Genomic DNA, 26,105 nt, shown 5'->3' with positions numbered 1-26,105 from the left:
AGTTTAGGGAGCACAGTCCTGAGATTCGCATGGTTGAAATCTCCGGCAATAATAAACAGTCCGTCGGGGTGAGCGTTCTGCAGGTCGCTAATAGCACCGTAGAGTTCACACAGTGCCTCCTTAGCATTAGCGCTGGGGGGAATGTACACTCCGACAATGAAAACAGTGGTGAATTCCCGTGGTAAATAGAACGGTCTGCATCTAACAGTCACAAACTCCACTAGCGATGAGCAGAAACGTGAGACAAGCACAGAGTTCTTGCACCACTCCGTGTTGATGTAAACACACACGCCACCACCGCGAGTCTTACCGCACAGAGCAGCGTTTCTGTCGGCGCGAAACACGGTTAGCCCGTCTAGCTGGATGGCGGCTTCCGGAACTCTGTCACTGAGCCACGTCTCCGTGAAAACAAAGATGCAGCAGTCTCTGAATTCTCGCCGCGTGGTCCGCTGGAGTCGGATTTAGTCTAGTTTATTGTCCAGGGAGCAGACGTTGGAGAGGAGAATGGACGGTAGAGCCGGCCGGCTAGGGTTAGCATTTAGCCTAGCACGGACACCCGCCCGCTTGCCGCGCTTCCGCTTCCTCGAGCAGCGCTTCCGACGTCCCCTCACCTGGCCACCGGCGTCAGGTGACACCGAGGGCTGGGGGCCTGGTATTTGTCGCTGGGGTCGTAGCAAGCCGAGGTCGCGAAGGTTACCAATTACTTCCTCGTGCAGATTATTGTATGTATGAACCCTGTGCCGCAGCAATGTCTGGCGGTCGTAAACATGAACACAGCTGACTGTGGTGTCCATGTACTGTAAAGGGTCTGGCTAAATACGGCAAAAACACCATTTGTTGGATCCGGAGAGGCCGCTGCGAGCTACTGCCGCGCCGCCATCTTGTTCCACAGCCTAGACAGGGGCGTAACAGACCAGTACAGTTATAGTACTTTGTACTTTGCCACATTTATCTTCTTCTTAGCAAGTGTCATGCATTCTGCTTCTCCAGCGTTTTTAAGAGCTGTTGATGATGTCAAATGCAGCTTACGGCCACACTGCTCTCTAAGCGCCCGATCCCGTCCGATCTCGGCAGCCAAATAGGGCCGGGCCTTGTTAGTACTTGGTAGGAAGACCGCCTGGGAATACCACGTGCTGTAAGCTTCTTTGCTTGGGTTTACGGGCAGCACAAGCTGGTGTTACTGCCTATTTATTCATAGAAATTGTTCTATATTTTCATCAAATGTTGTTCTTTCATTGCTGTTTTGCTACTTTATTGGTTTGCCAACCATCGTGCTTCATTACTAGTAGACCATGTTACGGTCCTGGCCATATTTGTTGTTTTTATTTTCTTGTTCTTATAGGTGCCCTGCCTGATTGGCCGGATTGGGGGGCAGTACAGGAAGCTGATTGGTCCATCCTACACTTCCTGGAGTTTTAAAAGTACGGTTCCCAACAGCTAGCGAGGCTCTTTCTGGCATCAGCACCTGTTTGCTGTTCTTGGTTTCCAAACCTTATTTAGCATTTTTGAATTGTTAGGTTTTGTGCCGTGGTTTTGTTTATAAATTGTATATTTTGTAAATAGTATTAAATCTGTAGGGGTGAACTGCCATTTTCTTTGGACTGTTTTCACATTAGGGAGTTAGGGTTAGCGACTGTCTTTTGGTTTGTTTATTTCTATCAGGCTAGCTAGCACTTTCTGTGGGAAATGGCTTATTTTGTTTATTATGTTGGCCTTGGTTCGCCCTGAGTTGTAGTGTCATGTTTTGTTTGACACTTTCTTTCGTTTAAAATAAATATCATTCTGTTGGAACATCTCGATCCTGGATTATGGTTTGGGGATCGGAGAGGGAACATGCTAATTTATCTTTGTATGTTGCACCCTGACCCCCTAGACAGGGGCGTAACAGACCAGTACAGTTATAGTACTTTGTACTTTGCCACATTTATCTTCTTCTTAGCAAGTGTCATGCATTCTGCTTCTCCAGCGTTTTTAAGAGCTGTTGATGATGTCAAATGCAGCTTACGGCCACACCGCTCTCTAAGCGCCCGATCCCATCTGATCTCGGCAGCCAAATAGGGCCGGGCCTTGTTAGTACTTGGTAGGAAAACCGCCTGGGAATATCACGTGCTGTAAGCTTCTTTGCTTGGGTTTACGGGCAGCACAAGCTGGTGTTACTGCCTATTTATTCATAGAAATTGTTCTATATTTTCATCAAATTTTGTTCTTTCATTGCTGTTTTGCTACTTTATTGGTTTGCCAACCATCGTGCTTCATTACTAGTAGACCATGTTACGGTCCTGGCCATATGTGTTGTTTTTATTTTCTTGTTCTTATAGGTGCCCTGCCTGATTGGCCGGATTGGGGGGCAGTACAGGAAGCTGATTGGTCCATCCTACACTTCCTGGAGTTTTAAAAGTACCGTTCCCAACAGCTAGCGAGGCTCTTTCTGGCATCAGCACCTGTTTGCTGTTCTTGGTTTCCAAACCTTATTTAGCATTTTTGAATTGTTAGGTTTTGTGCCGTGGTTTTGTTTATAAATTGTATATTTTGTAAATAGTATTAAATCTGTAGGGGTGAACTGCCATTTTCTTTGGACTGTTTTCACATTAGGGAGTTAGGGTTAGCGACTGTCTTTTGGTTTGTTTATTTCTATCAGGCTAGCTAGCACTTTCTGTGGGAAATGGCTTATTTTGTTTATTATGTTGGCCTTGGTTCGCCCTGAGTTGTAGTGTCATGTTTTGTTTGACACTTTCTTTCGTTTAAAATAAATATCATTCTGTTGGAACATCTCGATCCTGGATTTTGGTTTGGGGATCGGAGAGGGAACATGCTAATTTATCTTTGTATGTTGCACCCTGACCCCCTAGACAGGGGCGTAACAGACCAGTACAGTTATAGTACTTTGTACTTTGCCACATTTATCTTCTTCTTAGCAAGTGTCATGCATTCTGCTTCTCCAGCGTTTTTAAGAGCTGTTGATGATGTCAAATGCAGCTTACGGCCACACCGCTCTCTAAGCGCCCGATCTCGTCCGATCTCGGCAGCCAAATAGAGCCGGGCCTGGTTAGTACTTGGTAGGAAGACCGCCTGGGAATACCAGGTGCTGTAAGCTTTTTTGCTTGGGTTTACGGGCAGCACAAGCTGGTTTTACTGCCTATTTATTCATAGAAATTGTTCTATATTTTCATCAAATTTTGTTCTTTCATTGCTGTTTTGCTACTTTATTGGTTTGTCAACCATCGTGCTTCATTACTAGTAGACCATGTTCCGGTCCTGGCCATATGTGTTGTTTTTATTTTGTTGTTCTTATAGGTGCCCTGCCTGATTGGCCGGATTGGGGGGCAGTACAGGAAGCTGATTGGTCCATCCTACACTTCCTGGAGTTTTAAAAGTACGGTTCCCAACAGCTAGCGAGGCTCTTTCTGGCATCAGCACCTGTTTGCTGTTCTTGGTTTCCAAACCTTATTTAGCATTTTTGAATTGTTAGGTTTTGTGCCGTGGTTTTGTTTATAAATTGTATATTTTGTAAATAGTATTAAATCTGTAGGGGTGAACTGCCATTTTCTTTGGACTGTTTTCACATTAGGGAGTTAGGGTTAGCGACTGTCTTTTGGTTTGTTTATTTCTATCAGGCTAGCTAGCACTTTCTGTGGGAAATGGCTTATTTTGTTTATTATGTTGGCCTTGGTTCGCCCTGAGTTGTAGTGTCATGTTTTGTTTGACACTTTCTTTCGTTTAAAATAAATATCATTCTGTTGGAACATCTCGATCCTGGATTTTGGTTTGGGGATCGGAGAGGGAACATGCTAATTTATCTTTGTATGTTGCACCCTGACCCCCTAGACAGGGGCGTAACAGACCAGTACAGTTATAGTACTTTGTACTTTGCCACATTTATCTCCATCTTAGCAAGTGTCATGCATTCTGCTTCTCCAGCGTTTTTAAGAGCTGTTGATGATGTCAAATGGAGCTTACGGCCAAACCGCTCTCTAAGCGCCCGATCTCGTCCGATCTCGGCAGCCAAATAGAGCCGGGCCTGGTTAGTACTTGGTAGGAAGACCGCCTGGGAATACCAGGTGCTGTAAGCTTTTTTGCTTGGGTTTACGGGCAGCACAAGCTGGTGTTACTGCCTATTTATTCATAGAAATTGTTCTATATTTTCATCAAATTTTGTTCTTTCATTGCTGTTTTGCTACTTTATTGGTTTGTCAACCATCGTGCTTCATAACTAGTAGACCATGTTATGGTCCTGGCCATATGTGTTGTTTTTATTTTGTTGTTCTTATAGGTGCCCTGCCTGATTGGCCGGATTTGGGGGAAGTACAGGAAGCTGATTGGTCCATCCTACACTTCCTGGAGTTTTAAAAGTACGGTTCCCAACAGCTAGCGAGGCTCTTTCTGGCAGCAGCACCTGTTTGCTGTTCTTGCTTTCTAAACCTTATTTAGCATTTTTGAATTGTTAGGTTTTGTGCCGTGGTTTTGTTTATAAATTGTATATTTTGTAAATAGTATTAAATCTGTAGGGGTGAACTGCCATTTTCTTTGGACTGTTTTCACATTAGGGAGTTAGGGTTAGCGACTGTCTTTTGGATTGTTTATTTCTATCAGGCTAGCTAGCACTTTCTGTGGGAAATGGCTTATTTTGTTTATTATGTTGGCCTTGGTTCGCCCTGAGTTGTAGTGTCATGTTTTGTTTGACACTTTCTTTCGTTTAAAATAAATATCATTCTGTTGGAACATCTCGATCCTGGATTTTGGTTTGGGGATCGGAGAGGGAACATGCTAATTTATCTTTGTATGTTTCACCCTGACCCCCTAGACAGGGGCGTAACAGACCAGTACAGTTATAGTACTTTGTACTTTGCCACATTTATCTTCTTCTTAGCAAGTGTCATGCATTCTGCTTCTCTAGCGTTTTTAAGAGCTGTTGATGATGTCAAATGCAGCTTACGGCCACACCGCTCTCTAAGCGCCCGATCCCGTCCGATTTCGGCAGCCAAATAGGGCCGGGCCTTGTTAGTACTTGGTAGGAAGACCGCCTGGGAATACCACGTGCTGTAAGCTTCTTTGCTTGGGTTTACGGGCAGCACAAGCTGGTGTTACTGCCTATTTATTCATAGAAATTGTTCTATATTTTCATCAAATTTTGTTCTTTCATTGCTGTTTTGCTACTTTATTGGTTTGCCAACCATCGTGCTTCATTACTAGTAGACCATGTTACGGTCCTGGCCATATGTGTTGTTTTTATTTTCTTGTTCTTATAAGTGCCCTGCCTGATTGGCCGGATTGGGGGGCAGTACAGGAAGCTGATTGGTCCATCCTACACTTCCTGGAGTTTTAAAAGTACGGTTCCCAACAGCTAGCGAGGCTCTTTCTGGCATCAGCACCTGTTTGCTGTTCTTGGTTTCCAAACCTTATTTAGCATTTTTGAATTGTTAGGTTTTGTGCCGTGGTTTTGTTTATAAATTGTATATTTTGTAAATAGTATTAAATCTGTAGGGGTGGACTGCCATTTTCTTTGGACTGTTTTCACATTAGGGAGTTAGGGTTAGCGACTGTCTTTTGGTTTGTTTATTTCTATCAGGCTAGCTAGCACTTTCTGTGGGAAATGGCTTATTTTGTTTATTATGTTGGCCTTGGTTCGCCCTGAGTTGTAGTGTCATGTTTTGTTTGACACTTTCTTTCGTTTAAAATAAATATCATTCTGTTGGAACATCTCGATCCTGGATTTTGGTTTGGGGATCGGAGAGGGAACATGCTAATTTATCTTTGTATGTTGCACCCTGACCCCCTAGACAGGGGCGTAACAGACCAGTACAGTTATAGTACTTTGTACTTTGCCACATTTATCTTCTTCTTAGCAAGTGTCATGCATTCTGCTTCTCCAGCGTTTTTAAGAGCTGTTGATGATGTCAAATGCAGCTTACGGCCACACCGCTCTCTAAGCGCCCGATCTCGTCCGATCTCGGCAGCCAAATAGAGCCGGGCCTGGTTAGTACTTGGTAGGAAGACCGCCTAGGAATACCATGTGCTGTAAGCTTTTTTGCTTGGGTTTACGGGCAGCACAGCCTGGTGTTACTGCCGATTTATTCATAGAAATTGTTCTATATTTTCATGAATTTTTGTTCTTTCATTGCTGTTTTGCTACTTTATTGGTTTGTCAACCATCGTGCTTCTTTACTACTAGACCAGTACCGTTTTAGTACTTTGCCACATTTATCTTCTTCTTAGCAAGTGTCATGCATTCTGCTTCTCCAGCGTTTTTAAGAGCTGTTGATGATGTCAAATGCAGCTTACGGCCACACCGCTCTCTAAGCGCCCGATCTTGTCCGATCTCGGCAGCCAAATAGAGCCGGGCCTGGTTAGTACTTGGTAGGAAGACCGCCTGGGAATACCAGGTGCTGTAAGCTTTTTTGCTTGGGTTTACGGGCAGCACAAGCTGGTGTTACTGCCTATTTATTCATAGAAATTGTTCTATATTTTCATCAAATTTTGTTCTTTCATTGCTGTTTTGCTACTTTATTGGTTTGCCAACCATCGTGCTTCATTACTAGTAGACCATGTTACGGTCCTGGCCATATGTGTTGTTTTTATTTTCTTGTTCTTATAGGTGCCCTGCCTGATTGGCCGGATTGGAGGGCAGTACAGGAAGCTGATTGGTCCATCCTACACTTCCTGGAGTTTTAAAAGTACGGTTCCCAACAGCTAGCGAGGCTCTTTCTGGCATCAGCACCTGTTTGCTGTTCTTGGTTTCCAAACCTTATTTAGCATTTTTGAATTGTTAGGTTTTGTGCCGTGGTTTTGTTTATAAATTGTATATTTTGTAAATAGTATTAAATCTGTAGGGGTGAACTGCCATTTTCTTTGGACTGTTTTCACATTAGGGAGTTAGGGTTAGCGACTGTCTTTTGGTTTGTTTATTTCTATCAGGCTAGCTAGCACTTTCTGTGGGAAATGGCTTATTTTGTTTATTATGTTGGCCTTGGTTCGCCCTGAGTTGTAGTGTCATGTTTTGTTTGACACTTTCTTTCGTTTAAAATAAATATCATTCTGTTGGAACATCTCGATCCTGGATTTTGGTTTGGGGATCGGAGAGGGAACATGCTAATTTATCTTTGTATGTTGCACCCTGACCCCCTAGACAGGGGCGTAACAGACCAGTACAGTTATAGTACTTTGTACTTTGCCACATTTATCTTCATCTTAGCAAGTGTCATGCATTCTGCTTCTCCAGCGTTTTTAAGAGCTGTTGATGATGTCAAATGCAGCTTACGGCCACACCGCTCTCTAAGCGCCCGATCTCGTCCGATCTCGGCAGCCAAATAGAGCCGGGCCTGGTTAGTACTTGGTAGGAAGACCGCCTAGGAATACCAGGTGCTGTAAGCTTTTTTGCTTGGGTTTACGGGCAGCACAGCCTGGTGTTACTGCCGATTTATTCATAGAAATTGTTCTATATTTTCATGAAATTTTGTTCTTTCATTGCTGTTTTGCTACTTTATTGGTTTGTCAACCATCGTGCTTCTTTACTACTAGACCAGTACCGTTTTAGTACTTTGCCACATTTATCTTCTTCTTAGCAAGTGTCATGCATTCTGCTTCTCCAGCGTTTTTAAGAGCTGTTGATGATGTCAAATGCAGCTTACGGCCACACCGCTCTCTAAGCGCCCGATCTCGTCCGATCTCGGCAGCCAAATAGAGCCGGGCCTGGTTAGTACTTGGTAGGAAGACCGCCTGGGAATACCAGGTGCTGTAAGCTTTTTTGCTTGGGTTTACGGGCAGCACAAGCTGGTGTTACTGCCTATTTATTCATAGAAATTGTTCTATATTTTCATCAAATTTTGTTCTTTCATTGCTGTTTTGCTACTTTATTGGTTTGCCAACCATCGTGCTTCATTACTAGTAGACCATGTTACGGTCCTGGCCATATGTGTTGTTTTTATTTTCTTGTTCTTATAGGTGCCCTGCCTGATTGGCCGGATTGGAGGGCAGTACAGGAAGCTGATTGGTCCATCCTACACTTCCTGGAGTTTTAAAGGTACCGTTCCCAACAGCTAGCGAGGCTCTTTCTGGCATCAGCACCTGTTTGCTGTTCTTGGTTTCCAAACCTTATTTAGCATTTTTGAATTGTTAGGTTTTGTGCCGTGGTTTTGTTTATAAATTGTATATTTTGTAAATAGTATTAAATCTGTAGGGGTGAACTGCCATTTTCTTTGGACTGTTTTCACATTAGGGAGTTAGGGTTAGCGACTGTCTTTTGGTTTGTTTATTTCTATCAGGCTAGCTAGCACTTTCTGTGGGAAATGGCTTATTTTGTTTATTATGTTGGCCTTGGTTCGCCCTGAGTTGTAGTGTCATGTTTTGTTTGACACTTTCTTTCGTTTAAAATAAATATCATTCTGTTGGAACATCTCGATCCTGGATTTTGGTTTGGGGATCGGAGAGGGAACATGCTAATTTATCTTTGTATGTTGCACCCTGACCCCCTAGACAAGGGCGTAACAGACCAGTACAGTTATAGTACTTTGTACTTTGCCACATTTATCTTCTTCTTAGCAAGTGTCATGCATTCTGCTTCTCTAGCGTTTTTAAGAGCTGTTGATGATGTCAAATGCAGCTTACGGCCACACCGCTCTCTAAGCGCCCGATCTCGTCCGATCTCGGCAGCCAAATAGGGCCGGGCCTGGTTAGTACTTGGTAGGAAGACCGCCTGGGAATACCAGGTGCTGTAAGCTTTTTTGCTTGGGTTTACGGGCAGCACAAGCTGGTGTTACTGCCTATTTATTCATAGAAATTGTTCTATATTTTCATCAAATTTTGTTCTTTCATTGCTGTTTTGCTACTTTATTGGTTTGCCAACCATCGTGCTTCATTACTAGTAGACCATGTTACGGTCCTGGCCATATGTGTTGTTTTTATTTTCTTGTTCTTATAGGTGCCCTGCCTGATTGGCCGGATTGGGGGGCAGTACAGGAAGCTGATTGGTCCATCCTACACTTCCTGGAGTTTTAAAAGTACGGTTCCCAACAGCTAGCGAGGCTCTTTCTGGCATCAGCACCTGTTTGCTGTTCTTGGTTTCCAAACCTTATTTAGCATTTTTGAATTGTTAGGTTTTGTGCCGTGGTTTTGTTTATAAATTGTATATTTTGTAAATAGTATTAAATCTGTAGGGGTGAACTGCCATTTTCTTTGGACTGTTTTCACATTAGGGAGTTAGGGTTAGCGACTGTCTTTTGGTTTGTTTATTTCTATCAGGCTAGCTAGCACTTTCTGTGGGAAATGGCTTATTTTGTTTATTGTGTTGGCCTTGGTTCGCCCTGAGTTGTAGTGTCATGTTTTGTTTGACACTTTCTTTCGTTTAAAATAAATATCATTCTGTTGGAACATCTCGATCCTGGATTTTGGTTTGGGGATCGGAGAGGGAACATGCTAATTTATCTTTGTATGTTGCACCCTGACCCCCTAGACAGGGGTGTAACAGACCAGTACAGTTATAGTACTTTGTACTTTGCCACATTTATCTTCTTCTTAGCAAGTGTCATGCATTCTGCTTCTCCAGCGTTTTTAAGAGCTGTTGATGATGTCAAATGCAGCTTACGGCCAAACTGCTCTCTAAGCGCCCGATCCCGTCCGATCTCGGCAGCCAAATAGGGCCGGGCCTTGTTAGTACTTGGTAGGAAGACCGCCTGGGAATACCACGTGCTGTAAGCTTCTTTGCTTGGGTTTACGGGCAACACAAGCTCGTGTTACTGCCTATTTATTCATAGAAATTGTACTATATTTTCATCAAATTTTGTTCTTTCATTGCTGTTTTGCTACTTTATTGGTTTGCCAACCATCGTGCTTCATTACTAGTAGACCATGTTACGGTCCTGGCCATATGTGTAGTTTTTATTTTCTTGTTCTTATAGGTGCCCTGCCTGATTGGCCGGATTGGGGGGCAGTACAGGAAGCTGATTGGTCCATCCTACACTTCCTGGAGTTTTAAAAGTACGGTTCCCAACAGCTAGCGAGGCTCTTTCTGGCAGCAGCACCTGTTTGCTGTTCTTGGTTTCCAAACCTTATTTAGCATTTTTGAATTGTTAGGTTTTGTGCCGTGGTTTTGTTTATAAATTGTATATTTTGTAAATAGTATTAAATCTGTAGGGGTGAACTGCCATTTTCTTTGGACTGTTTTCACATTAGGGAGTTAGGGTTAGCGACTGTCTTTTGGTTTGTTTATTTCTATCAGGCTAGCTAGCACTTTCTGTGGGAAATGGCTTATTTTGTTTATTATGTTGGCCTTGGTTCGCCCTGAGTTGTAGTGTCATGTTTTGTTTGACACTTTCTTTCGTTTAAAATAAATATCATTCTGTTGGAACATCTCGATCCTGGATTTTGGTTTGGGGATCGGAGAGGGAACATGCTAATTTATCTTTGTATGTTGCACCCTGACCCCCTAGACAGGGGCGTAACAGACCAGTACAGTTATAGTACTTTGTACTTTGCCACATTTATCTTCTTCTTAGCAAGTGTCATGCATTCTACTTCTCCAGCGTTTTTAAGAGCTGTTGATGATGTCAAATGCAGCTTACGGCCACACCGCTCTCTAAGCGCCCGATCTCGTCCGATCTCGGCAGCCAAATAGAGCCGGGCCTGGTTAGTACTTGGTAGGAAGACCGCCTGGGAATACCAGGTGCTGTAAGCTTTTTTGCTTGGGTTTACGAGCAGCACAAGCTGGTGTTACTGCCTATTTATTCATAGAAATTGTACTATATTTTCATCAAATTTTGTTCTTTCATTGCTGTTTTGCTACTTTATTGGTTTGCCAACCATCGTGCTTCATTACTAGTAGACCATGTTACGGTCCTGGCCATATGTGTTGTTTTTATTTTCTTGTTCTTATAAGTGCCCTGCCTGATTGGCCGGATTGGGGGGCAGTACAGGAAGCTGATTGGTCCATCCTACACTTCCTGGAGTTTTAAAAGTACGGTTCCCAACAGCTAGCGAGGCTCTTTCTGGCATCAGCACCTGTTTGCTGTTCTTGGTTTCCAAACCTTATTTAGCATTTTTGAATTGTTAGGTTTTGTGCCGTGGTTTTGTTTATAAATTGTATATTTTGTAAATAGTATTAAATCTGTAGGGGTGAACTGCCATTTTCTTTGGACTGTTTTCACATTAGGGAGTTAGGGTTAGCGACTGTCTTTTGGTTTGTTTATTTCTATCAGGCTAGCTAGCACTTTCTGTGGGAAATGGCTTATTTTGTTTATTGTGTTGGCCTTGGTTCGCCCTGAGTTGTAGTGTCATGTTTTGTTTGACACTTTCTTTCGTTTAAAATAAATATCATTCTGTTGGAACATCTCGATCCTGGATTTTGGTTTGGGGATGGGAGAGGGAACATGCTAATTTATCTTTGTATGTTGCACCCTGACCCCCTAGACAGGGGCGTAACAGACCAGTACAGTTATAGTACTTTGTACTTTGCCACATTTATCTTCTTCTTAGCAAGTGTCATGCATTCTACTTCTCCAGCGTTTTTAAGAGCTGTTGATGATGTCAAATGCAGCTTACGGCCACACCGCTCTCTAAGCGCCCGATCTCGTCCGATCTCGGCAGCCAAATAGAGCCGGGCCTGGTTAGTACTTGGTAGGAAGACCGCCTGGGAATACCAGGTGCTGTAAGCTTTTTTGCTTGGGTTTACGGGCAGCACAAGCTGGTGTTACTGCCTATTTATTCATAGAAATTGTTCTATATTTTCATCAAATTTTGTTCTTTCATTGCTGTTTTGCTACTTTATTGGTTTGCCAACCATCGTGCTTCATTACTAGTAGACCATGTTACGGTCCTGGCCATATGTGTTGTTTTTATTTTCTTGTTCTTATAGGTGCCCTGCCTGATTGGCCGGATTGGGGGGCAGTACAGGAAGCTGATTGGTCCATCCTACACTTCCTGGAGTTTTAAAAGTACGGTTCCCAACAGCTAGCGAGGCTCTTTCTGGCATCAGCACCTGTTTGCTGTTCTTGGTTTCCAAACCTTATTTAGCATTTTTGAATTGTTAGGTTTTGTGCCGTGGTTTTGTTTATAAATTGTATATTTTGTAAATAGTATTAAATCTGTAGGGGTGAACTGCCATTTTCTTTGGACTGTTTTCACATTAGGGAGTTAGGGTTAGCGACTGTCTTTTGGTTTGTTTATTTCTATCAGGCTAGCTAGCACTTTCTGTGGGAAATGGCTTATTTTGTTTATTATGTTGGCCTTGGTTCGCCCTGAGTTGTAGTGTCATATTTTGTTTGACACTTTCTTTCGTTTAAAATAAATATCATTCTGTTAGAACATCTCGATCCTGGATTTTGGTTTGGGGATCGGAGAGGGAACATGCTAATTTATCTTTGTATGTTGCACCCTGACCCCCTAGACAGGGGCGTAACAGACCAGTACAGTCATAGTACTTTGTACTTTGCCACATTTATCTTCTTCTTAGCAAGTGTCATGCATTCTGCATCTCCAGCGTTTTTAAGAGCTGTTGATGATGTCAAATGCAGCTTACGGCCAAACTGCTCTCTAAGCGCCCGATCCCGTCCGATCTCGGCAGCCAAATAGGGCCGGGCCTTGTTAGTACTTGGTAGGAAGACCGCCTGGGAATACCACGTGCTGTAAGCTTCTTTGCTTGGGTTTACGGGCAACACAAGCTCGTGTTACTGCCTATTTATTCATAGAAATTGTACTATATTTTCATCAAATTTTGTTCTTTCATTGCTGTTTTGCTACTTTATTGGTTTGCCAACCATCGTGCTTCATTACTAGTAGACCATGTTACGGTCCTGGCCATATGTGTAGTTTTTATTTTCTTGTTCTTATAGGTGCCCTGCCTGATTGGCCGGATTGGGGGGCAGTACAGGAAGCTGATTGGTCCATCCTACACTTCCTGGAGTTTTAAAAGTACGGTTCCCAACAGCTAGCGAGGCTCTTTCTGGCAGCAGCACCTGTTTGCTGTTCTTGGTTTCCAAACCTTATTTAGCATTTTTGAATTGTTAGGTTTTGTGCCGTGGTTTTGTTTATAAATTGTATATTTTGTAAATAGTATTAAATCTGTAGGGGTGAACTGCCATTTTCTTTGGACTGTTTTCACATTAGGGAGTTAGGGTTAGCGACTGTCTTTTGGTTTGTTTATTTCTATCAGGCTAGCTAGCACTTTCTGTGGGAAATGGCTTATTTTGTTTATTATGTTGGCCTTGGTTCGCCCTGAGTTGTAGTGTCATGTTTTGTTTGACACTTTCTTTCGTTTAAAATAAATATCATTCTGTTGGAACATCTCGATCCTGGATTTTGGTTTGGGGATCGGAGAGGGAACATGCTAATTTATCTTTGTATGTTGCACCCTGACCCCCTAGACAGGGGCGTAACAGACCAGTACAGTTATAGTACTTTGTACTTTGCCACATTTATCTTCTTCTTAGCAAGTGTCATGCATTCTACTTCTCCAGCGTTTTTAAGAGCTGTTGATGATGTCAAATGCAGCTTACGGCCACACCGCTCTCTAAGCGCCCGATCTCGTCCGATCTCGGCAGCCAAATAGAGCCGGGCCTGGTTAGTACTTGGTAGGAAGACCGCCTGGGAATACCAGGTGCTGTAAGCTTTTTTGCTTGGGTTTACGAGCAGCACAAGCTGGTGTTACTGCCTATTTATTCATAGAAATTGTTCTATATTTTCATCAAATTTTGTTCTTTCATTGCTGTTTTGCTACTTTATTGGTTTGCCAACCATCGTGCTTCATTACTAGTAGACCATGTTACGGTCCTGGCCATATGTGTTGTTTTTATTTTCTTGTTCTTATAAGTGCCCTGCCTGATTGGCCGGATTGGGGGGCAGTACAGGAAGCTGATTGGTCCATCCTACACTTCCTGGAGTTTTAAAAGTACGGTTCCCAACAGCTAGCGAGGCTCTTTCTGGCATCAGCACCTGTTTGCTGTTCTTGGTTTCCAAACCTTATTTAGCATTTTTGAATTGTTAGGTTTTGTGCCGTGGTTTTGTTTATAAATTGTATATTTTGTAAATAGTATTAAATCTGTAGGGGTGAACTGCCATTTTCTTTGGACTGTTTTCACATTAGGGAGTTAGGGTTAGCGACTGTCTTTTGGTTTGTTTATTTCTATCAGGCTAGCTAGCACTTTCTGTGGGAAATGGCTTATTTTGTTTATTGTGTTGGCCTTGGTTCGCCCTGAGTTGTAGTGTCATGTTTTGTTTGACACTTTCTTTCGTTTAAAATAAATATCATTCTGTTGGAACATCTCGATCCTGGATTTTGGTTTGGGGATCGGAGAGGGAACATGCTAATTTATCTTTGTATGTTGCACCCTGACCCCCTAGACAGGGGCGTAACAGACCAGTACAGTTATAGTACTTTGTACTTTGCCACATTTATCTTCTTCTTAGCAAGTGTCATGCATTCTACTTCTCCAGCGTTTTTAAGAGCTGTTGATGATGTCAAATGCAGCTTACGGCCACACCGCTCTCTAAGCGCCCGATCTCGTCCGATCTCGGCAGCCAAATAGAGCCGGGCCTGGTTAGTACTTGGTAGGAAGACCGCCTGGGAATACCAGGTGCTGTAAGCTTTTTTGCTTGGGTTTACGGGCAGCACAAGCTGGTGTTACTGCCTATTTATTCATAGAAATTGTTCTATATTTTCATCAAATTTTGTTCTTTCATTGCTGTTTTGCTACTTTATTGGTTTGCCAACCATCGTGCTTCATTACTAGTAGACCATGTTACGGTCCTGGCCATATGTGTTGTTTTTATTTTCTTGTTCTTATAGGTGCCCTGCCTGATTGGCCGGATTGGGGGGCAGTACAGGAAGCTGATTGGTCCATCCTACACTTCCTGGAGTTTTAAAAGTACGGTTCCCAACAGCTAGCGAGGCTCTTTCTGGCATCAGCACCTGTTTGCTGTTCTTGGTTTCCAAACCTTATTTAGCATTTTTGAATTGTTAGGTTTTGTGCCGTGGTTTTGTTTATAAATTGTATATTTTGTAAATAGTATTAAATCTGTAGGGGTGAACTGCCATTTTCTTTGGACTGTTTTCACATTAGGGAGTTAGGGTTAGCGACTGTCTTTTGGTTTGTTTATTTCTATCAGGCTAGCTAGCACTTTCTGTGGGAAATGGCTTATTTTGTTTATTATGTTGGCCTTGGTTCGCCCTGAGTTGTAGTGTCATATTTTGTTTGACACTTTCTTTCGTTTAAAATAAATATCATTCTGTTAGAACATCTCGATCCTGGATTTTGGTTTGGGGATCGGAGAGGGAACATGCTAATTTATCTTTGTATGTTGCACCCTGACCCCCTAGACAGGGGCGTAACAGACCAGTACAGTCATAGTACTTTGTACTTTGCCACATTTATCTTCTTCTTAGCAAGTGTCATGCATTCTGCATCTCCAGCGTTTTTAAGAGCTGTTGATGATGTCAAATGCAGCTTACGGCCAAACCGCTCTCTAAGCGCCCGATCTCGTCCGATCTCGGCAGCCAAATAGAGCCGGGCCTGGTTAGTACTTGGTAGGAAGACCGCCTGGGAATACCAGGTGCTGTAAGCTTTTTTGCTTGGGTTTACGGGCAGCACAAGCTGGTGTTACTGCCTATTTATTCATAGAAATTGTTCTATATTTTCATCAAATTTTGTTCTTTCATTGCTGTTTTGCTACTTTATTGGTTTGCCAACCATCGTGCTTCATTACTAGTAGACCATGTTACGGTCCTGGCCATATGTGTTGTTTTTATTTTCTTGTTCTTATAGGTGCCCTGCCTGATTGGCCGGATTGGGGGGCAGTACAGGAAGCTGATTGGTCCATCCTACACTTCCTGGAGTTTTAAAAGTACGGTTCCCAACAGCTAGCGAGGCTCTTTCTGGCATCAGCACCTGTTTGCTGTTTTTGGTTTCCAAACCTTATTTAGCATTTTTGAATTGTTAGGTTTTGTGCCGTGGTTTTGTTTATAAATTGTATATTTTGTAAATAGTATTAAATCTGTAGGGGTGAACTGCCATTTTCTTTGGACTGTTTTCACATTAGGGAGTTAGGGTTAGCGACTGTCTTTTGGTTTGTTTATTTCTATCAGGCTAGCTAGCACTTTCTGTGGGAAATGGCTTATTTTGTTTATTATGTTGGCCTTGGTTCGCCCTGAGTTGTAGTGTCATGTTTTGTTTGACACTTTCTTTCGTTTAAAATAAATATCATTCTGTTGGAACATCTCGATCCTGGATTTTGGTTTGGGGATCGGAGAGGGAACATGCTAATTTATCTTTGTATGTTGCACCCTGACCCCCTAGACAAGGGCGTAACAGACCAGTACAGTTATAGTACTTTGTACTTTGCCACATTTATCTTCTTCTTAGCAAGTGTCATGCATTCTGCTTCTCTAGCGTTTTTAAGAGCTGTTGATGATGTCAAATGCAGCTTACGGCCACACCGCTCTCTAAGCGCCCGATCTCGTCCGATCTCGGCAGCCAAATAGAGCCGGGCCTGGTTAGTACTTGGTAGGAAGACCGCCTGGGAATACCAGGTGCTGTAAGCTTTTTTGCTTGGGTTTACGGGCAGCACAAGCTGGTGTTACTGCCTATTTATTCATAGAAATTGTTCTATATTTTCATCAAATTTTGTTCTTTCATTGCTGTTTTGCTACTTTATTGGTTTGCCAACCATCGTGCTTCATTACTAGTAGACCATGTTACGGTCCTGGCCATATGTGTTGTTTTTATTTTCTTGTTCTTATAGGTGCCCTGCCTGATTGGCCGGATTGGGGGGCAGTACAGGAAGCTGATTGGTCCATCCTACACTTCCTGGAGTTTTAAAAGTACGGTTCCCAACAGCTAGCGAGGCTCTTTCTGGCATCAGCACCTGTTTGCTGTTCTTGGTTTCCAAACCTTATTTAGCATTTTTGAATTGTTAGGTTTTGTGCCGTGGTTTTGTTTATAAATTGTATATTTTGTAAATAGTATTAAATCTGTAGGGGTGAACTGCCATTTTCTTTGGACTGTTTTCACATTAGGGAGTTAGGGTTAGCGACTGTCTTTTGGTTTGTTTATTTCTATCAGGGTAGCTAGCACTTTCTGTGGGAAATGGCTTATTTTGTTTATTGTGTTGGCCTTGGTTCGCCCTGAGTTGTAGTGTCATGTTTTGTTTGACACTTTCTTTCGTTTAAAATAAATATCATTCTGTTGGAACATCTCGATCCTGGATTTTGGTTTGGGGATGGGAGAGGGAACATGCTAATTTATCTTTGTATGTTGCACCCTGACCCCCTAGACAGGGGCGTAACAGACCAGTACAGTTATAGTACTTTGTACTTTGCCACATTTATCTTCTTCTTAGCAAGTGTCATGCATTCTACTTCTCCAGCGTTTTTAAGAGCTGTTGATGATGTCAAATGCAGCTTACGGCCACACCGCTCTCTAAGCGCCCGATCTCGTCCGATCTCGGCAGCCAAATAGAGCCGGGCCTGGTTAGTACTTGGTAGGAAGACCGCCTGGGAATACCAGGTGCTGTAAGCTTTTTTGCTTGGGTTTACGGGCAGCACAAGCTGGTGTTACTGCCTATTTATTCATAGAAATTGTACTATATTTTCATCAAATTTTGTTCTTTCATTGCTGTTTTGCTACTTTATTGGTTTGCCAACCATCGTGCTTCATTACTAGTAGACCATGTTACGGTCCTGGCCATATGTGTAGTTTTTATTTTCTTGTTCTTATAGGTGCCCTGCCTGATTGGCCGGATTGGGGGGCAGTACAGGAAGCTGATTGGTCCATCCTACACTTCCTGGAGTTTTAAAAGTACGGTTCCCAACAGCTAGCGAGGCTCTTTCTGGCATCAGCACCTGTTTGCTGTTTTTGGTTTCCAAACCTTATTTAGCATTTTTGAATTGTTAGGTTTTGTGCCGTGGTTTTGTTTATAAATTGTATATTTTGTAAATAGTATTAAATCTGTAGGGGTGAACTGCCATTTTCTTTGGACTGTTTTCACATTAGGGAGTTAGGGTTAGCGACTGTCTTTTGGTTTGTTTATTTCTATCAGGCTAGCTAGCACTTTCTGTGGGAAATGGCTTATTTTGTTTATTATGTTGGCCTTGGTTCGCCCTGAGTTGTAGTGTCATGTTTTGTTTGACACTTTCTTTCGTTTAAAATAAATATCATTCTGTTGGAACATCTCGATCCTGGATTTTGGTTTGGGGATGGGAGAGGGAACATGCTAATTTATCTTTGTATGTTGCACCCTGACCCCCTAGACAGGGGCGTAACAGACCAGTACAGTTATAGTACTTTGTACTTTGCCACATTTATCTTCTTCTTAGCAAGTGTCATGCATTCTACTTCTCCAGCGTTTTTAAGAGCTGTTGATGATGTCAAATGCAGCTTACGGCCACACCGCTCTCTAAGCGCCCGATCTCGTCCGATCTCGGCAGCCAAATAGAGCCGGGCCTGGTTAGTACTTGGTAGGAAGACCGCCTGGGAATACCAGGTGCTGTAAGCTTTTTTGCTTGGGTTTACGGGCAGCACAAGCTGGTGTTACTGCCTATTTATTCATAGAAATTGTACTATATTTTCATCAAATTTTGTTCTTTCATTGCTGTTTTGCTACTTTATTGGTTTGCCAACCATCGTGCTTCATTACTAGTAGACCATGTTACGGTCCTGGCCATATGTGTAGTTTTTATTTTCTTGTTCTTATAGGTGCCCTGCCTGATTGGCCGGATTGGGGGGCAGTACAGGAAGCTGATTGGTCCATCCTACACTTCCTGGAGTTTTAAAAGTACGGTTCCCAACAGCTAGCGAGGCTCTTTCTGGCATCAGCACCTGTTTGCTGTTTTTGGTTTCCAAACCTTATTTAGCATTTTTGAATTGTTAGGTTTTGTGCCGTGGTTTTGTTTATAAATTGTATATTTTGTAAATAGTATTAAATCTGTAGGGGTGAACTGCCATTTTCTTTGGACTGTTTTCACATTAGGGAGTTAGGGTTAGCGACTGTCTTTTGGTTTGTTTATTTCTATCAGGCTAGCTAGCACTTTCTGTGGGAAATGGCTTATTTTGTTTATTATGTTGGCCTTGGTTCGCCCTGAGTTGTAGTGTCATGTTTTGTTTGACACTTTCTTTCGTTTAAAATAAATATCATTCTGTTGGAACATCTCGATCCTGGATTTTGGTTTGGGGATGGGAGAGGGAACATGCTAATTTATCTTTGTATGTTGCACCCTGACCCCCTAGACAGGGGCGTAACAGACCAGTACAGTTATAGTACTTTGTACTTTGCCACATTTATCTTCTTCTTAGCAAGTGTCATGCATTCTACTTCTCCAGCGTTTTTAAGAGCTGTTGATGATGTCAAATGCAGCTTACGGCCACACCGCTCTCTAAGCGCCCGATCTCGTCCGATCTCGGCAGCCAAATAGAGCCGGGCCTGGTTAGTACTTGGTAGGAAGACCGCCTGGGAATACCAGGTGCTGTAAGCTTTTTTGCTTGGGTTTACGAGCAGCACAAGCTGGTGTTACTGCCGATTTATTCATAGAAATTGTTCTATATTTTCATGAAATTTTGTTCTTTCATTGCTGTTTTGCTACTTTATTGGTTTGTCAACCATCGTGCTTCTTTACTACTAGACCAGTACCGTTTTAGTACTTTGCCACATTTATCTTCTTCTTAGCAAGTGTCATGCATTCTGCTTCTCCAGCGTTTTTAAGAGCTGTTGATGATGTCAAATGCAGCTTACGGCCACACCGCTCTCTAAGCGCCCGATCTCGTCCGATCTCGGCAGCCAAATAGAGCCGGGCCTGGTTAGTACTTGGTAGGAAGACCGCCTGGGAATACCAGGTGCTGTAAGCTTTTTTGCTTGGGTTTACGGGCAGCACAAGCTGGTGTTACTGCCTATTTATTCATAGAAATTGTTCTATATTTTCATCAAATTTTGTTCTTTCATTGCTGTTTTGCTACTTTATTGGTTTGTCAACCATCGTGCTTCATTACTAGTAGACCATGTTCCGGTCCTGGCCATATGTGTTGTTTTTATTTTGTTGTTCTTATAGGTGCCCTGCCTGATTGGCCGGATTGGGGGGCAGTACAGGAAGCTGATTGGTCCATCCTACACTTCCTGGAGTTTTAAAAGTACGGTTCCCAACAGCTAGCGAGGCTCTTTCTGGCATCAGCACCTGTTTGCTGTTCTTGGTTTCCAAACCTTATTTAGCATTTTTGAATTGTTAGGTTTTGTGCCGTGGTTTTGTTTATAAATTGTATATTTTGTAAATAGTATTAAATCTGTAGGGGTGAACTGCCATTTTCTTTGGACTGTTTTCACATTAGGGAGTTAGGGTTAGCGATTTTCTTTTGGTTTGTTTATTTCTATCAGGCTAGCTAGCACTTTCTGTGGGAAATGGCTTATTTTGTTTATTATGTTGGCCTTGGTTAGCCCTGAGTTGTAGTGTCATGTTTTGTTTGACACTTTCTTTCGTTTAAAATAAATATCATTCTGTTGGAACATCTCGATCCTGGATTTTGGTTTGGGGATCGGAGAGGGAACATGCTAATTTATCTTTGTATGTTGCACCCTGACCCCCTAGACAGGGGCGTAACAGACCAGTACAGTTATAGTACTTTGTACTTTGCCACATTTATCTTCATCTTAGCAAGTGTCATGCATTCTGCTTCTCCAGCGTTTTTAAGAGCTGTTGATGATGTCAAATGCAGCTTACGGCCAAACCGCTCTCTAAGCGCCCGATCTCGTCCGATCTCGGCAGCCAAATAGAGCCGGGCCTGGTTAGTACTTGGTAGGAAGACCGCCTGGGAATACCAGGTGCTGTAAGCTTTTTTGCTTGGGTTTACGGGCAGCACAAGCTGGTGTTACTGCCTATTTATTCATAGAAATTGTTCTATATTTTCATCAAATTTTGTTCTTTCATTGCTGTTTTGCTACTTTATTGGTTTGTCAACCATCGTGCTTCATTACTAGTAGACCATGTTATGGTCCTGGCCATATGTGTTGTTTTTATTTTGTTGTTCTTATAGGTGCCCTGCCTGATTGGCCGGATTTGGGGGAAGTACAGGAAGCTGATTGGTCCATCCTACACTTCCTGGAGTTTTAAAAGTACGGTTCCCAACAGCTAGCGAGGCTCTTTCTGGCAGCAGCACCTGTTTGCTGTTCTTGCTTTCCAAACCTTATTTAGCATTTTTGAATTGTTAGGTTTTGTGCCGTGGTTTTGTTTATAAATTGTATATTTTGTAAATAGTATTAAATTTGTAGGGGTGAACTGCCATTTTCTTTGGACTGTTTTCACATTAGGGAGTTAGGGTTAGCGACTGTCTTTTGGTTTGTTTATTTCTATCAGGCTAGCTAGCACTTTCTGTGGGAAATGGCTTATTTTGTTTATTATGTTGGCCTTGGTTCGCCCTGAGTTGTAGTGTCATGTTTTGTTTGACACTTTCTTTCGTTTAAAATAAATATCATTCTGTTGGAACATCTCGATCCTGGATTTTGGTTTGGGGATCGGAGAGGGAACATGCTAATTTATCTTTGTATGTTTCACCCTGACCCCCTAGACAGGGGCGTAACAGACCAGTACAGTTATAGTACTTTGTACTTTGCCACATTTATCTTCTTCTTAGCAAGTGTCATGCATTCTGCTTCTCTAGCGTTTTTAAGAGCTGTTGATGATGTCAAATGCAGCTTACGGCCACACCGCTCTCTAAGCGCCCGATCCCGTCCGATCTCGGCAGCCAAATAGGGCCGGGCCTTGTTAGTACTTGGTAGGAAGACCTCCTGGGAATACCACGTGCTGTAAGCTTCTTTGCTTGGGTTTACGGGCAGCACAAGCTGGTGTTACTGCCTATTTATTCATAGAAATTGTTCTATATTTTCATCAAATTTTGTTCTTTCATTGCTGTTTTGCTACTTTATTGGTTTGCCAACCATCGTGCTTCATTACTAGTAGACCATGTTACGGTCCTGGCCATATGTGTTGTTTTTATTTTCTTGTTCTTATAAGTGCCCTGCCTGATTGGCCGGATTGGGGGGCAGTACAGGAAGCTGATTGGTCCATCCTACACTTCCTGGAGTTTTAAAAGTACGGTTCCCAACAGCTAGCGAGGCTCTTTCTGGCATCAGCACCTGTTTGCTGTTCTTGGTTTCCAAACCTTATTTAGCATTTTTGAATTGTTAGGTTTTGTGCCGTGGTTTTGTTTATAAATTGTATATTTTGTAAATAGTATTAAATCTGTAGGGGTGGACTGCCATTTTCTTTGGACTGTTTTCACATTAGGGAGTTAGGGTTAGCGACTGTCTTTTGGTTTGTTTATTTCTATCAGGCTAGCTAGCACTTTCTGTGGGAAATGGCTTATTTTGTTTATTATGTAGGCCTTGGTTCGCCCTGAGTTGTAGTGTCATGTTTTGTTTGACACTTTCTTTCGTTTAAAATAAATATCATTCTGTTGGAACATCTCGATCCTGGATTTTGGTTTGGGGATCGGAGAGGGAACATGCTAATTTATCTTTGTATGTTGCACCCTGACCCCCTAGACAGGGGCGTAACAGACCAGTACAGTTATAGTACTTTGTACTTTGCCACATTTATCTTCTTCTTAGCAAGTGTCATGCATTCTGCTTCTCCAGCGTTTTTAAGAGCTGTTGATGATGTCAAATGCAGCTTACGGCCACACCGCTCTCTAAGCGCCCGATCTCGGCAGCCAAATAGAGCCGGGCCTGGTTAGTACTTGGTAGGAAGACCGCCTAGGAATACCAGGTGCTGTAAGCTTTTTTGCTTGGGTTTACGGGCAGCACAGCCTGGTGTTACTGCCGATTTATTCATAGAAATTGTTCTATATTTTCATGAAATTTTGTTCTTTCATTGCTGTTTTGCTACTTTATTGGTTTGTCAACCATCGTGCTTCTTTACTACTAGACCAGTACCGTTTTAGTACTTTGCCACATTTATCTTCTTCTTAGCAAGTGTCATGCATTCTGCTTCTCCAGCGTTTTTAAGAGCTGTTGATGATGTCAAATGCAGCTTACGGCCACACCGCTCTCTAAGCACCCGATCTCGTCCGATCTCGGCAGCCAAATAGAGCCGGGCCTGGTTAGTACTTGGTAGGAAGACCGCCTGGGAATACCAGGTGCTGTAAGCTTTTTTGCTTGGGTTTACGGGCAGCACAAGCTGGTGTTACTGCCTATTTATTCATAGAAATTGTTCTATATTTTCATCAAATTTTGTTCTTTCATTGCTGTTTTGCTACTTTATTGGTTTGCCAACCATCGTGCTTCATTACTAGTAGACCATGTTACGGTCCTGGCCATATGTGTTGTTTTTATTTTCTTGTTCTTATAGGTGCCCTGCCTGATTGGCCGGATTGGGGGGCAGTACAGGAAGCTGATTGGTCCATCCTACACTTCCTGGAGTTTTAAAAGTACGGTTCCCAACAGCTAGCGAGGCTCTTTCTGGCATCAGCACCTGTTTGCTGTTCTTGGTTTCCAAACCTTATTTAGCATTTTTGAATTGTTAGGTTTTGTGCCGTGATTTTGTTTATAAATTGTATATTTTGTAAATAGTATTAAATCTGTAGGGGTGAACTGCCATTTTCTTTGGACTGTTTTCACATTAGGGAGTTAGGGTTAGCGACTGTCTTTTGGTTTGTTTATTTCTATCAGGCTAGCTAGCACTTTCTGTGGGAAATGGCTTATTTTGTTTATTATGTTGGCCTTGGTTCGCCCTGAGTTGTAGTGTCATGTTTTGTTTGACACTTTCTTTCGTTTAAAATAAATATCATTCTGTTGGAACATCTCGATCCTGGATTTTGGTTTGGGGATCGGAGAGGGAACATGCTAATTTATCTTTGTATGTTGCACCCTGACCCCCTAGACAAGGGCGTAACAGACCAGTACAGTTATAGTACTTTGTACTTTGCCACATTTATCTTCTTCTTAGCAAGTGTCATGCATTCTGCTTCTCTAGCGTTTTTAAGAGCTGTTGATGATGTCAAATGCAGCTTACGGCCACACCGCTCTCTAAGCGCCCGATCTCGTCCGATCTCGGCAGCCAAATAGAGCCGGGCCTGGTTAGTACTTGGTAGGAAGACCGCCTGGGAATACCAGGTGCTGTAAGCTTTTTTGCTTGGGTTTACGGGCCGCACAAGCTGGTGTTACTGCCTATTTATTCATAGAAATTGTTCTATATTTTCATCAAATTTTGTTCTTTCATTGCTGTTTTGCTACTTTATTGGTTTGCCAACCATCGTGCTTCATTACTAGTAGACCATGTTACGGTCCTGGCCATATGTGTTGTTTTTATTTTCTTGTTCTTATAGGTGCCCTGCCTGATTGGCCGGATTGGAGGGCAGTACAGGAAGCTGATTGGTCCATCCTACACTTCCTGGAGTTTTAAAAGTACGGTTCCCAACAGCTAGCGAGGCTCTTTCTGGCATCAGCACCTGTTTGCTGTTCTTGGTTTCCAAACCTTATTTAGCATTTTTGAATTGTTAGGTTTTGTGCCGTGGTTTTGTTTATAAATTGTATATTTTGTAAATAGTATTAAATCTGTAGGGGTGAACTGCCATTTTCTTTGGACTGTTTTCACATTAAGGAGTTAGGGTTAGCGACTGTCTTTTGGTTTGTTTATTTCTATCAGGCTAGCTAGCACTTTCTGTGGGAAATGGCTTATTTTGTTTATTATGTTGGCCTTGGTTCGCCCTGAGTTGTAGTGTCATGTTTTGTTTGACACTTTCTTTCGTTTAAAATAAATATCATTCTGTTGGAACATCTCGATCCTGGATTTTGGTTTGGGGATCGGAGAGGGAACATGCTAATTTATCTTTGTATGTTGCACCCTGACCCCCTAGACAGGGGCGTAACAGACCAGTACAGTTATAGTACTTTGTACTTTGCCACATTTATCTTCTTCTTAGCAAGTGTCATGCATTCTGCTTCTCCAGCGTTTTTAAGAGCTGTTGATGATGTCAAATGCAGCTTACGGCCACACCGCTCTCTAAGCGCCCGATCTCGTCCGATCTCGGCAGCCAAATAGAGCCGGGCCTGGTTAGTACTTGGTAGGAAGACCGCCTGGGAATACCAGGTGCTGTAAGCTTTTTTGCTTGGGTTTACGGGCAGCACAAGCTGGTGTTACTGCCTATTTATTCATAGAAATTGTTCTATATTTTCATCAAATTTTGTTCTTTCATTGCTGTTTTGCTACTTTATTGGTTTGTCAACCATCGTGCTTCATTACTAGTAGACCATGTTCCGGTCCTGGCCATATGTGTTGTTTTTATTTTGTTGTTCTTATAGGTGCCCTGCTTGATTGGCCGGATTGGGGGGCAGTACAGGAAGCTGATTGGTCCATCCTACACTTCCTGGAGTTTTAAAAGTACGGTTCCCAACAGCTAGCGAGGCTCTTTCTGGCATCAGCACCTGTTTGCTGTTCTTGGTTTCCAAACCTTATTTAGCATTTTTGAATTGTTAGGTTTTGTGCCGTGGTTTTGTTTATAAATTGTATATTTTGTAAATAGTATTAAATCTGTAGGGGTGAACTGCCATTTTCTTTGGACTGTTTTCACATTAGGGAGTTAGGGTTAGCGATTTTCTTTTGGTTTGTTTATTTCTATCAGGCTAGCTAGCACTTTCTGTGGGAAATGGCTTATTTTGTTTATTATGTTGGCCTTGGTTAGCCCTGAGTTGTAGTGTCATGTTTTGTTTGACACTTTCTTTCGTTTAAAATAAATATCATTCTGTTGGAACATCTCGATCCTGGATTTTGGTTTGGGGATCGGAGAGGGAACATGCTAATTTATCTTTGTATGTTGCACCCTGACCCCCTAGACAGGGGCGTAACAGACCAGTACAGTTATAGTACTTTGTACTTTGCCACATTTATCTTCATCTTAGCAAGTGTCATGCATTCTGCTTCTCCAGCGTTTTTAAGAGCTGTTGATGATGTCAAATGCAGCTTACGGCCAAACCGCTCTCTAAGCGCCCGATCTCGTCCGATCTCGGCAGCCAAATAGAGCCGGGCCTGGTTAGTACTTGGTAGGAAGACCGCCTGGGAATACCAGGTGCTGTAAGCTTTTTTGCTTGGGTTTACGGGCAGCACAAGCTGGTGTTACTGCCTATTTATTCATAGAAATTGTTCTATA

The 26,105-nt window shown here is 42.5% G+C and overlaps 1 non-coding gene and 28 pseudogenes across 1 annotated transcript; all 29 read left to right on the top strand.

Moving 5' to 3' along the window:
• Positions 1 to 1,023: 1,023 nt before the first annotated feature.
• LOC137111636 (5S ribosomal RNA) lies at positions 1,024 to 1,142 on the top strand (annotated as a pseudogene).
• Positions 1,143 to 1,999: 857 nt separating this feature from the next.
• Positions 2,000 to 2,118, top strand: LOC137111653 (5S ribosomal RNA; annotated as a pseudogene).
• Positions 2,119 to 2,975: 857 nt separating this feature from the next.
• Positions 2,976 to 3,094, top strand: LOC137111901 (5S ribosomal RNA; annotated as a pseudogene).
• Positions 3,095 to 3,951: 857 nt separating this feature from the next.
• LOC137111989 (5S ribosomal RNA) lies at positions 3,952 to 4,070 on the top strand (annotated as a pseudogene).
• An 857-nt stretch (positions 4,071 to 4,927) lies between these two features.
• Positions 4,928 to 5,046, top strand: LOC137111654 (5S ribosomal RNA; annotated as a pseudogene).
• Positions 5,047 to 5,903: 857 nt separating this feature from the next.
• LOC137111485 (5S ribosomal RNA) lies at positions 5,904 to 6,022 on the top strand (annotated as a pseudogene).
• A 251-nt stretch (positions 6,023 to 6,273) lies between these two features.
• Positions 6,274 to 6,392, top strand: LOC137112170 (5S ribosomal RNA; annotated as a pseudogene).
• An 857-nt stretch (positions 6,393 to 7,249) lies between these two features.
• On the top strand, positions 7,250 to 7,368 carry LOC137112101 (5S ribosomal RNA; annotated as a pseudogene).
• A 251-nt stretch (positions 7,369 to 7,619) lies between these two features.
• LOC137111900 (5S ribosomal RNA) lies at positions 7,620 to 7,738 on the top strand (annotated as a pseudogene).
• An 857-nt stretch (positions 7,739 to 8,595) lies between these two features.
• Positions 8,596 to 8,714, top strand: LOC137112048 (5S ribosomal RNA; annotated as a pseudogene).
• An 857-nt stretch (positions 8,715 to 9,571) lies between these two features.
• Positions 9,572 to 9,690, top strand: LOC137111652 (5S ribosomal RNA; annotated as a pseudogene).
• Positions 9,691 to 10,547: 857 nt separating this feature from the next.
• On the top strand, positions 10,548 to 10,666 carry LOC137111899 (5S ribosomal RNA; annotated as a pseudogene).
• Positions 10,667 to 11,523: 857 nt separating this feature from the next.
• On the top strand, positions 11,524 to 11,642 carry LOC137111898 (5S ribosomal RNA; annotated as a pseudogene).
• Positions 11,643 to 12,499: 857 nt separating this feature from the next.
• LOC137111651 (5S ribosomal RNA) lies at positions 12,500 to 12,618 on the top strand (annotated as a pseudogene).
• An 857-nt stretch (positions 12,619 to 13,475) lies between these two features.
• LOC137111897 (5S ribosomal RNA) lies at positions 13,476 to 13,594 on the top strand (annotated as a pseudogene).
• Positions 13,595 to 14,451: 857 nt separating this feature from the next.
• Positions 14,452 to 14,570, top strand: LOC137111896 (5S ribosomal RNA; annotated as a pseudogene).
• An 857-nt stretch (positions 14,571 to 15,427) lies between these two features.
• On the top strand, positions 15,428 to 15,546 carry LOC137111988 (5S ribosomal RNA; annotated as a pseudogene).
• Positions 15,547 to 16,403: 857 nt separating this feature from the next.
• On the top strand, positions 16,404 to 16,522 carry LOC137111895 (5S ribosomal RNA; annotated as a pseudogene).
• Positions 16,523 to 17,379: 857 nt separating this feature from the next.
• LOC137111894 (5S ribosomal RNA) lies at positions 17,380 to 17,498 on the top strand (annotated as a pseudogene).
• Positions 17,499 to 18,355: 857 nt separating this feature from the next.
• On the top strand, positions 18,356 to 18,474 carry LOC137111893 (5S ribosomal RNA; annotated as a pseudogene).
• Positions 18,475 to 19,331: 857 nt separating this feature from the next.
• LOC137111890 (5S ribosomal RNA) lies at positions 19,332 to 19,450 on the top strand (annotated as a pseudogene).
• A 251-nt stretch (positions 19,451 to 19,701) lies between these two features.
• LOC137111889 (5S ribosomal RNA) lies at positions 19,702 to 19,820 on the top strand (annotated as a pseudogene).
• An 857-nt stretch (positions 19,821 to 20,677) lies between these two features.
• On the top strand, positions 20,678 to 20,796 carry LOC137111987 (5S ribosomal RNA; annotated as a pseudogene).
• Positions 20,797 to 21,653: 857 nt separating this feature from the next.
• On the top strand, positions 21,654 to 21,772 carry LOC137111515 (5S ribosomal RNA; annotated as a pseudogene).
• An 857-nt stretch (positions 21,773 to 22,629) lies between these two features.
• On the top strand, positions 22,630 to 22,738 carry LOC137111708 (5S ribosomal RNA; annotated as a pseudogene).
• Positions 22,739 to 22,989: 251 nt separating this feature from the next.
• LOC137111834 (5S ribosomal RNA) lies at positions 22,990 to 23,108 on the top strand. The gene has a single exon (XR_010912343.1). It is a non-coding gene; the product is annotated as a 5S ribosomal RNA (ribosomal RNA).
• An 857-nt stretch (positions 23,109 to 23,965) lies between these two features.
• Positions 23,966 to 24,084, top strand: LOC137111888 (5S ribosomal RNA; annotated as a pseudogene).
• Positions 24,085 to 24,941: 857 nt separating this feature from the next.
• On the top strand, positions 24,942 to 25,060 carry LOC137111887 (5S ribosomal RNA; annotated as a pseudogene).
• An 857-nt stretch (positions 25,061 to 25,917) lies between these two features.
• On the top strand, positions 25,918 to 26,036 carry LOC137111986 (5S ribosomal RNA; annotated as a pseudogene).
• The last annotated feature ends 69 nt before the right edge of the window (positions 26,037 to 26,105 follow it).

Source organism: Channa argus, unplaced genomic scaffold (genome assembly GCF_033026475.1).
Source record: "Channa argus isolate prfri unplaced genomic scaffold, Channa argus male v1.0 Contig011, whole genome shotgun sequence".
NCBI lineage: Eukaryota > Metazoa > Chordata > Actinopteri > Anabantiformes > Channidae > Channa > Channa argus.
This window is presented reverse-complemented; position numbering and strand designations above follow the sequence as displayed.